The sequence below is a fragment of the Festucalex cinctus genome, chromosome 1, assembly GCF_051991245.1.
Source record: "Festucalex cinctus isolate MCC-2025b chromosome 1, RoL_Fcin_1.0, whole genome shotgun sequence".
NCBI classification, from domain to species: Eukaryota; Metazoa; Chordata; class Actinopteri; order Syngnathiformes; family Syngnathidae; genus Festucalex; species Festucalex cinctus.
The window spans coordinates 49065780-49077875 of NC_135411.1; positions in this window are offsets into that span (position 1 = coordinate 49065780).

A 12096-nucleotide genomic window follows, 5' to 3' on the forward strand; every position below is an offset into this window, starting at 1 on the left:
CCTGTCTTGTCGGTGTTAGGGGTTATTAAAGGTCATCTCGTCAAAGAAATTTTCACCAGAAAGACGGGCTGCAGATAGCCACACGGGTGAAGCGTGCATCAATCCAGATCTGCATCCCGTCTGTTCTCCTCACGTGCGTCAGGGCTCACAACTGAGGTACTGCCTTTTATCTTTTTCATTTCTGCTGTTGTCCAACCTTTAGTGCTGCCATGCTAGTGTCAGATTCACATGCCTGTTAATTTATCTACATCCCTTTTCTTGAGGTTTGGGGCTTGAATGTTCTCCTTGTTTGTGAGTTTTCCATAGGTTCTCCAAGTTCGTCCTACAGTATTTGTCCGGAGATTATGAATGGTTGTTTGTCTATAGTTGCCACAAGGTGGCAACAAAGCAGTGTTTTTGTCTTGTCTTTTGGCCCAAAAGAAACTTGCATAATTATAGCTTCAAAGAATTGTATTTGTCTTAAAGGGATACTTGACTTATTGAGCCATTTTCAGCAGTAAAAAGTTAATACTTTGTCCAGATTTAATTTGATTATTATTAATTTTTTTTTCATGTCAAATTAATATCTATTAAAAACTGTTGTTGAATTTTCCGTTGTCTGTGCTGGCTGCACGTGGCTGCACGTGCGTTGTTTAATTAGCGTGACCTTGGAGAAAACTGAAGGGTCATTATGATGTTGATGAGAGGTGTTTAGGGTATTATGTAAATTGGAGTGTTGTCACAACAAAAGCAAGGCCATCATTCTGACACATGCCACCATCGTTTTTTTGTTTGTTTGTTTTTTTGTTTTTTTTTATGCACAGTCATGCCAATCATGCATTTTCAGATGTTTAGGTCAGTTTCAAAATGAATAATAATAATTAAAAAAGAAAAGGAAAAAAAAGTAAGTCTTACGAAGTGGCCTGAAAGGTCATATCGATGCCTTCCTAATTTTTTTTTTTTTTAGGGAAACAAAAAATGTAACCATTTGCAAGATGATTTTGGCAATTTTTATTTTTATTTTTTATTTTTTCAAAAAATTGACTTAGGCAATTATTTTAAGAGGGTGGTCATGATATTTATGTTGTTGAAAATGCTTTTAAAAAATAAAAACTCACTGAAACTACATCTTTCCTTTATAAAACGAACTTAAATGATTATCAAACAGAACAAACCATTGGCGAGAATTCTAGTTTACTTTGTTATACAAGCCAATTCCTAATATCTTACAATTGGCAAATATTCCAAATATTAAAGAAGAAGAAGAGAAAGGAAAAAAAAAAACTATCCCTAAAATGAAACACATTTGAAAAAAAATAAAAAATAACTAACAAATTTGGTGTAAAAAATAGTTAATTTGAAATTCATTACACTGACAAAACAAAAAATCAACATGGAAAAACCAAAACGGAAAAATCCAAAACAATTCTGACCCTGGTGTGTATTTTGTCCGTGCGTGGGCAAAGTGTAACTCTATGCTATCATAAATAAGTTATGCAGGCATCGACCACAACAACACGGACGCACGTTCAGCTCACTAAACATATGCACATACTTGAAATGAAACTTGTACACACTTGTATCATGTACATTTCTATAGTTGCGTCCAAAAAGACTCAGACCCTGCGTGTATATATAGAGGAAAAGCAAGTACTTGCGATGTAGCGTCAAATGTTGAAGAATAATTTCAATTCTGTTACAAAACTAATTCGCTCCCAGCCATTTTCACAGAAGCAATCCCGTTCGCTCCCAGCTGTTTTACTGGATTTTGACTGATTTTGCAAGGCCCACAGAATATTGTTCTTTTGCTATAAAAAGATGGAGCCTATCGAAAGAAAGATTAAAGTCTCTTCTTTCTTCTTGGGGGGGGGGGGGGGGGGGGGAGTATATTTCTATCTGTTTCCGTTTTGCAGCAATTGGCATTAGAATATAGCTAAGTTTAATCAATTTTCACAAATCTATTTAAAATTGTAAGTAATTGAGTTTTTTTTCTAGATGGCCCTGGTTGATCTCCTTTGCTCTGCTGCCACCTGCTGGCCGTTTGTGTAATAACTACCATTTCTGCAACCGTTCTTTGCAGTTGAGAGGCTGCATCAAAGTCTTCTGTATGCTCTAGCACAGGGGTGTCAAACTCATTAGCTCAGGGGCCACATGGAGGAAAATATATTACCAAGTGGGCCGGATTGGTAAAATCATGTACAATTAAACAAAAACAAAAAAATTGCTGTCAATTATACACAGATTATTGGTATTTGCGGGCTAGCCCTAAACTGCGGGATACAACTGTAAATAAATTGTCCCAAAATATAACACAAATGCAAATGGAACACGGCAACAAGTTCCGGGCGTGTTCTATCTGCCTGTTTTGCATATACCTGTATATTATTCCCAGAATATATTGTGTGGTGTCGTTTATGAAGTTATAAGAACGTTAATCCTTGTCAAATGTGTGTCTTTTTTTTAGCATGTTTGTGTTTGATTTATCCATCCATCCATTTTCTTGACCGCTTATTCCACACAAGGGTCACGGGTTAAGAAAAGGGCACACCAAGACGAAAAGCCATCCACACACAAGCACACCTAGGGACAATTCAGAGCGCCCAATTAACCTGCCATGCATGTCTTTGGAATGTGGGAGGAGACCGGAGAACCCGCACGCAGGCACGGGGGGAGAACATGCAAAGGAAGGCCGGAGCCTGGACTCGAACCCGAGTCCTCAGTACTAGGAGGCAGACGTGCTAACCACTCATTCACCGTGGCGCGTATTTTATTTATGTTGGTAAATATTTTTTTTTTTTTTTAAACAAATTAACTAAATTTCGTATAAAATAACGACATCCAAAGCAATTCTGTGTACAAGTTGCATTGCTCATCTGAGGATTGCTTGTGAAATTACAAATTTATAATGCTTTGATTGTGGCCGGCTGATTAATTGGTCCGACATTACTCTTCTTTTATTATTATTATTATTATTATTAACTTTAAAAAAAATCATGTCGCTGGCCGGATTATAACCCTTTGGTTGATCTCCTTGCTCTATCAAAAAACAACAACAACATATAAATCCGTCTTTGGGACACTTAAAACATAAAAAAAAATCATATTTATAAGTTATTGGGAGCAAATAAGTTAATGGTACATTTGATTAATGGCTTAATGAATGGCTGTCTATCTCGACATGTGCCCTGTGACTGACTGGCCAGGCGACTATTCCAGGCTGCAGTCTGTCTTTGGTCTGAAGTCAGCTGGGATAGATCAGATCAACCGTGAATTGAATGAGGATAAGGGCTATAGAAAATGGATGGATGGGATTTCAAATTTTTCTCAAGTGTCCTCAATGTTTGATTCATTTTCAAACTGTAATTTGTCATTCATATCTGAACTCTACATTGATGGTGTCGAATCATGCAGTAAACAAGACTTGTGAGAGGCAACCCAGGACTAGAAGTAAAAAAGATAAACCAACATTTAATCAGGTAAAACAATGAGAAATGAAGGAAATTAGTAATTTGGATGTTTAAAAAAAATTGTACATTGATAGCCTGATATTCCTTATACTCTATTGAGGCCATTTTGTAAAGGGAAGCTGATATGTGATTAGCAATCAAATGAAACCGGTTGATGTTGTGTGCGTGTGTGGGGGTATGCCATTGCACCGCTGTGTAGAAATGATGCGCAAGCTCTGGATCCTGCTCTGAGGTTGCCTTGGCAACGCCCGTCACACTGCCAGGCCACAATCATGCGCGCGTACACACAGTGGTAATGAGAGACAGGGAGACTGGCAACGTGCCAGGACAATCTAACACACATGCACACACCCCTCCCCCCCCATGTCCAAGAACATTATGAGCAGACATACAGTTGATGGGTCGTCACGGCAGTGCGTGTTGATGCGTAAGAGTAAGTCACCCAAGGTCAATTGGGACAAAATGCATAAAACGGACAACATGATAATCTGCTGCGTTTGTTCTTATGTGATGAATGGAAGCGGCTTGATGAGACTCGTGCGCGATGAGATGTATTTTTTCTTTCTTCAATGTCACCTCCTTTCATTTCAGCGGCGGATACTTCCTCTCTTCCTGTCACATCATCCCGCTCCTCTTTTGTCATTCATGCTTTCAAGTGCACCCTCTCCCTTTCTCTCACTCTGCAAGGGGACCCGCTTGCTGTGCACAACCAACAAAAGGCCAGCGGTGGTCCGGTCCATGACAATGGCTTTCGGGTCGGACGCACTTTATTGTATCACGAGCCAGCACGCTCCCTCTAACTGTGTCTCCCTTTTCTAATGCATATACGGTACTCAAAGAGCTTCACTTCTCCAATTTTTCTCCCACATACCTGTACACTACAAACTGGATTTTTAATGTCAAACCTGGGCCATGCATACATGGAGCACATTCAAAAGGATTGATTAGATTACATGTTTTGACTCCAACCAGTGGTTAGAATTAGGGCTGAACAATTAATCAAATTCACAATAACATCGCAATTATCAGTTTTTAACCCTATAAAGCATGAACCATGAAATATGAGAGAGAGAAAATTCTGAATCTTTTTTAAATAAGGTATTTGTTGAACAAACTTTTTTTGGGGGGGTGGGGGTTGGGGCGATCAACTTCAACATAGGACATGTGATTTGTGTCATATTTGATACATCAATACACAAAGCTTTAAATTCGTACATTTATTACTGTCAAAAATATAATAATAAACAGACATATCAAACATATTATTTCCAAAAATCAGAAAGAACATGTCCTACTATTAATAAGTGTAGGTGTCTCTCCTTTCCACTGATCTGAATATATGACTGGATAGCCGATAGCCCATACACGCCTGTGCTAGCTGTTGAAGTCACAGGGCGGCCATCTTGCTCCTCCCATCTCGCGAGCAGACTTGAGACTGCTTTGTATAAAGTTATAAACTACATTGTATACGTACAGATTAGATATATACAGCTCATAGGCAGTTAGTATAGGGCCAAGGGGTGGGGGCAGACGTTTGTGGTGGGATGGTCGCTATTTTTTAACAAGTAAAAAAAAAAAAAAGAAGAAAGAAAACTTAACAAGTGGGCGGAATGTTCTGCTTTGAAGACCCCCGTTTTCTTTTATCACTCAGTTCCTTAGAGCTCAATATTAGATTTGGCAGAGGCATCTTTTGTTGAATTATACTTATAATTTTTTAATTAAAAAAAAATATATACAAGTTTTCTCCTGTAAATATCATATAATTTAGACACGTATTTAAGGTAAGTTGTAAAATGTCTGAAGTCCTCTTGTTTGTGTTGTTTATATTATGTTATGTATTGTCTCAGATGTTCTCCAGTTACTCTTCTGTAAATGTATAGGATCGTATGGCGAGAAACGGAGCAATATGGCGGCCTCGCGACGTGGCCTTTCAGCTCTCCAGTCATATAGTCAGATCAGTGCTCCTTTTTCATTTGAGGCGATCTTGCAAGGTCCCTGGAAAAGCCATCAGCTGGGCGATACTGCCCTCTAATGGATTATCCATGCAATGCATGTGTCAGATCATATACATAAGGGTTTTAATGGGGGAAAAAATACCACTGGTATACTCATGAAATAGAGGGAGCAAAATGTCTTGTATTTAATATGATATGTTTGGTTTTATAGGGTTAAGAAGTGCAGTCCACATCTTTTCGTTTGATCGTTTCATAATACATGAAAAGTAAATGTGATACAGCCACATATTTGTTAGCATTATTGTTGGAATCTAATTTCTGACTTTCTGACTTATGTTTACGCCACACTTGTTTGGTCGAACTTTGACGTTGTCGCGAACTCTTACAAGATTTGCAAGTCAAAGGGTTTAGTCGGTTGATTGAAGTAGCTAAATAAACTGTCTTTGATGTTTATTCATGGTTGATTTGCCTTCTTTATTTTAGGGTAAACCTAACGACTACAATATTTACAGTCTGGTGGTATGTGTAATAAATACAGATTAATTTATTACTAATGTTTAAAAAAAAAATACATGTAAAAAGGTTGTTGAAAGTTGTTCAGGCCTAGTTAAGAATGCCTGCCTTGCATTGAAGAGGTTCTGGGTTCGAATCTTTGCTTTGGCTTTCCTGTATGGAGTGTTTTCCCGATACCGTAAATGAGACATGGCTTAGAAATAATACAATTTTAACATTGGTAGATAATTAACCTTTTCTCTTTGACAGAGACATATTTGCAAAAACAATGTTATTATATCTTGAGAAACACAATGTAACCTGCTGTCAGCACTCAAATGAACAAAAGCACTGCCGAAAAACAGCTCATGACCTTTAAATGTTGCTTTTTTTTTTTTTTTTTTTAGGACCAGGAGGCATTTTCCTTATTTGGTCACAAACCTTTACACAGCCTGCTTGTGGAGCTGCACTCTCATGTGTGATTTGATGTGCCGCATTGTAAAACACTGGAGATCCGAGTGCTCTTTGACCAGTGTTCTGCATGGGCTCCTGCGCTAATAGAGGTGAAAGGGCAGCACTTGATTCGGTGATATGCATGTAGATGAGAGGCCATTTGAATAAAAGCATGCATACTTTATCACCAGCATCTGCATAATTGAGAAAAAAGCTCCTGCTGAGAGGAATGATGAGTTTGTTTTTGTGCAGATGTGATACTCAGACTATTGGAGAGCCTTTTTTTTTTTTTTTTTTTTTTTTTTTTTTTTTTTAAACCTCAACAGTTATTTAATATGGCAACTTTATATTTTTTTTCTAAAATGATGACTTTTCCCCCCAGTGTTTTTTTTTTAATTTTTTTATTTCCATGTTAAAAAAAAAATAGTTTCCTTTTCAACCTATTATTTCTGTCAAATGCTGAACACCTAAAAACACTTAACTTATAATTAGCCGCCTGAGAATGGGATTTTAGACGGTGGATGAAAAGCAAAGGAGATAAAGATAGATGAAAGTCAATCAGAACTTCAGTGAGCGAGAGCGAGCGTGCCGGTGTCCGTGGAGAAGGAAGGAAGGAGAATAATAAGAAAACAATTCTATGGAAGAGAAAGGTGGAAATGAAAGTACGAATGGTGGCGTGTGGACCACATGAAGGCCACATGAGGGATTTTAGGAGCCCCCTCAAAGTGACTGGAGACATATTTTAAGGTTGGTGTCTTCAAAGTGTTTATTTTACCAGTAGTGGCTCAATATCCCAGAACTGGACCTCATTTTGTAATAATTTCCACAGATTTGTCTATCCATTTTGTAATTCATTCAATTTAGAGAGATTTTTCGGAGAACCTGTGTTGTGTATGAAGCTTTAGTGTGAATGTGTGCACGAGGACCAGCCTATTACTACTTGACATGCAAATCCTCTTTTCTGACCTTCTTCTGTCAGCGTCTCTTGCAGTCCCTTCCCCCACCACACAATCTTTCTCTCTCTTTCTGTCCTCACAACTCACTTTCTTACATGCTCCTGTAGCTGCACCAGATCCATTGTGTGTTAACAATGGTACAGTTTAGAAAAATCCTCATCCTGGCTGGAAGTCAGGGGTGAGTGAGAGAAAACATTCCAGGGGTTGAAGTTGGAGTGGTCCCAATCTGAGGGATAGCTCATCACATGTTGGTGCTAATATGCATACGAAAATGCAGATAGAAGAATATATTATTGAAGAAATACACAACAAAAAAAACAAACATTGTTCCATTCAAACAAACTAGCTTTTTTGTGCCAAAGTACTAGCTTAATGCTAACATATAATGTGAAACATCATAGATAGGCTAACAAATTAGCATAGATGTTCCAGCAGTTATAAATCTTTAAACACGCTCAGAGCTGCAACACACACAAACAGCATACAGTCTTCCCTCGCTATAACGCGGTTCACTTTTCGCTGTATCGCGGATTTTTTTTTTAAGTGCAATTTTGCATATTTCTTTTACAGTAATATACCCATTTTATAAAAATTTATGAAGGTTTGAACATTGTCAATGTTTGAACAAGAGAGAAATGTGAGAACATGTAAATGCCCCAATGAGAAAAGTGTATAAATTGTGCGGTCGGGGATTTTAGAGCCTTAAAACATTTATAAGAGTTGTAAAACATAAAGCTAACTACTTCGCGGATTTCGTTTATTGCGGGTATTTTTTGGAACCTAACCCCAGCGGAAAACGAGGGAACACTGTACAGCAATTCTCAGACATATATTTCTTAACATTCTTAATATTTACTGCCACGTTATTTAAAAAAAAACAGTGCCAACTGATTTCGAGCATTTTAACTAATCTTTTAAGGAAAACAGAATATTGCGTGTTTTTACTACATTTACAATGTGGGTACCAAATGAAAGATCACATTCCATTCTTTTATAGACCCTTCCAGTGTGACGTCACGTTGAAGTGTGCCCCTTGCGGTGGAGGGCAGAGCGTCAATGCGAGTGAATTAGAAAACAATCAGTGTGAGCTAGAAAATAGGTCAAACAGTTGATAAATCAGCGACCGATGCTATGGTGAACTTGTGTGCGGTTGACGGATGCTCTAATGGCTCAAAGAGAGATGAGATCGTTCTTTCGGGTGCTGGCAGCGATTCTAAACCAGGCGGAAGACAGTGAGGCGTGAAAGACGAGCACTGTGGCTAGCGCCAAACTACGACACAAGCGCTTTGCACCCACAAAAATTACGAGGATATACTCAGATAATTTTATATCAGGTAGTTTTTCTCTTTTTCATATACAGTTGGCTGCGATTGGCTGGCAACCAGTCCAGGGTGTCCCCCGCCTACTGCCCAGAGCCAGCTGAGATAGGCGCCAGCAGCCCCCGCGACCCTTGTGAGGAATAAGCGGTCAAGAAAATGGATGGATGGATATACAGTTGGTCTGGTCAATAACGTTAACCTGATTGTAAATTCCAGGCAGATGTGATGAATGTGCCATATTATCTTTAGCATTTAAACAATCATCATTTTTTTGCATAAGCAAGTAATTTTGAACAAAGAGTTAACGATTTAACACGATTATCACAATTAACACTAACTTGGGCTTGATTTCTGCTGAGGAATGTGTAGTAAACGTGCGGTCTGTTTGTTAGTAGCTAGCAAGCTAAGATAGCTCAAATACTTCGATATACAGCAAGACGAGTATATCCGGACACAAACAATTTAATGAATGACAATTTACACCATGAAAGTACTGATCGATGTATTGTTTCAACCAAAAACAACATACCTTAGCCTCCCACTTCCACTTTGCCCTCCAACAAACTCAATGTTCCTAACGACTGGTTTCAATGATTCACAGTCATGTAGTGTCCTACTCAGGATGTTTTTTGTGACACTTGACATATTTCCCACCTTTTAACAAAAAACGCTCGCCAAAAATCAAACTCTCTACATTCATTTGTTATGAGATGTTTGCCCTCCGGGAGGCGCGGCGGGAGCTAAGCGGTGACGTCAGCTGGAAGGGTCTATTAGAAACAAAAAGTATGTTTCTACCGTATTCTGTTGTTTTGTAATCACCATTTGAAAATAGTTTTTTTGAGTGACTGAGTGAAAAGTGAAAACATTAGGAGAAAACAAGCTTTTTGTGAAAAGATACATTTTCTCCACAACAGTAACTTTGACACTAATATTGTTTGTTTAGTGACGCCCTATGAATTAGGTTTTGTGACAAAGGCTTTGATCATTCACGTCCTTGAAAACATTCTATTTCATCAGATTCCGTCATGTTTCATTATAATTCCCTTAGGGCTGGGCAATTTATCGAAAAAATATCTATCGTGATATTGGCCAATGCAATAAGTTTCATATGGAATTGTATGCTTTCATCTGAATTTGACCAGTCAGATGACAACTTAAATATGCATCACCATCCAATAGTTGAACATTATTATTATTTTTATTATTATTACAATTAATTAACTTAGAATACATTTAGCTTGCTTATTTTGCCACATGAAATAAATGTCATTCTTTCATTAGATAATAAAAATGTTATTTCTTTAGGTACATGTTAAATATCGCAATAATATCGATATTGCAATATTCAACAACTATATCGCATATTGCATGTTTTTCTCAATATCATTCAGGCCATTCATCTGCTGGCCATATTTAGTGGGTGTTTTTGAATCCACAACCCATTGACCAGGCGGCGCTGCACTTAGACGTTGTACTTCCCATTGATTTAAAAAAAACAACAAAAAAAAAAAAAAGTAGTTGATGTCATTTAACATTTATGGCGGCATACATCGTGATTTTACTAATCGTTATCAAACGTTTTTGACGGTCAAAGAGTAAAGGATTGGGGACTATCTGAAACAATCACTTAAAAATCAGCAATAGTGGAAAAACACTATACTCAATCAATTTTTTTTTTCGTGAAGCGTCGTCGTTGCCCGCTGACTGCTATGAGGCGAAAAATCTCTTTACTAAGCATGTCAACACTATAAAGGCTAGAAGATTGTTCTCACATTCAACACATCTAAAGCTTATTAGGTTTAGGTTTTAGTAAGATTGGAAAACCAATATCATTGTCATGTTCAGTATCGCAGCTGTGAACACAATTCGCACACACATACTAAAGCAGCGGACATCAGTGAACCTTTGGTCATGTTCTTCTCGGCCATGGCTGATAACGGTATAATTATGAAGAACAACACAAGCAGGTTGAGTGTGGAGCGCATGTCTTCGGGAAATGAATGGCAGTGTGTGTAAATATGAGTGTGAATGATTAAACCGCTACGGGTCTGCATACAACACGCTGCTTTTCAAAGTTGCTGCCTAATCTCTGACTCCACCGTTCAGACAGCCATATACTCCATATGTTATGTTTTTACAAGATTGGAACTCATATACAAAAAAAAAAACTAAAGGCATGTATCATATATAGAGTGCAGTAGTTTTTTTATTTTTTTATTTTTTCCATTTGATACCTTTCTTGTCTTTTAGGAGCATCAAATGTACGTAAGGATCAATTCTCAGAAAATAAAAAATAATCTCAAAGTGTCAACCAGTTTCCTCACTAGATGTTATCACTGCCTCATAAGCGCGTCAGCTTGTAGGTTTGTTTGCACATGTGTCAAAGTGCCCCCGGAGCATATGCTGTCATGTCACCCACTCCCTCACCTTGCAACCTCCAACCGGTTGGATGCAATTGCTTGAGAAATGGAGAATAACCTGGGACACCTGAACACGATGCCTTCTGCCTTGAAATGACGACAAACAACAAACAAAACTACAGAAGTGCAAGTTCCAATTGTGCTTTCTATGAAAGTGTATAAGGGCCTTGGAAAAAAAAAAAAAGGTTTTACAATGCCTTGTTCAGTACGTAAATGTGGGCTCAAGAAAATACAACTTAATGGAATTGGATTGTTCCATCCACAATTAATAAATACTGTAGCTGCCTTTTATTTTGTGTTATCATCCTCACTGGCCGACACTATAAACAATCTAATGACCGTGTGGAATTTGAACTTCAACATGACCAAGGACCAACTACTTCTAATGCATTGGAATGATTACCACAGAACACATTGGAATTCTTCTTCCATCAGACTACAAGTTGATACCAAAAACAAAACTGTTTTTGGACAACTGTACTGTATTTTTGGATCTATGACTTGGAAAGATCCCCATTTCTTGTTTACAAGCTCTTTAATCTAATCAGTAAAGTAAATACAGTACCTGGTGATAAATCAGTAAGGTAATTGACTGTTTTTGCCTCTGGCAGGTTAATGTTCAAAACAGCCACCCACAACCATGCAGTGCTGCTAACTCCCACAAAACACCTTCTGCAAATACTTACTCTTTTGCATTCTCTTTTTAAACTCTTTACGGAACGGTCAAAACCTGATGTAAACATATTCACTTGAATGCAGACAGTGCACTAGCTTTTGTGTTGAGTTCATAACTTATGATTAGCTGACCATTAGCATAGACCATTACTTGGCAACGAGGTTCAGTTGGCAAGGTTTTTATATCAATTGATGTTTCACTATGACAAACATGCAACTACGAGTAATATGATGAACATTACGAAACTTGAGTGTAAATATTTATTCTGCACCTGGCCAATGTTTCTGTGATGACTCGGGTCATGCAGGAGTAATTATTTGGGTCTTGTCTTATGTCTGGGGTCACACCTGGGTTAAGTTTGAGTAGAGTTCTTGACTGT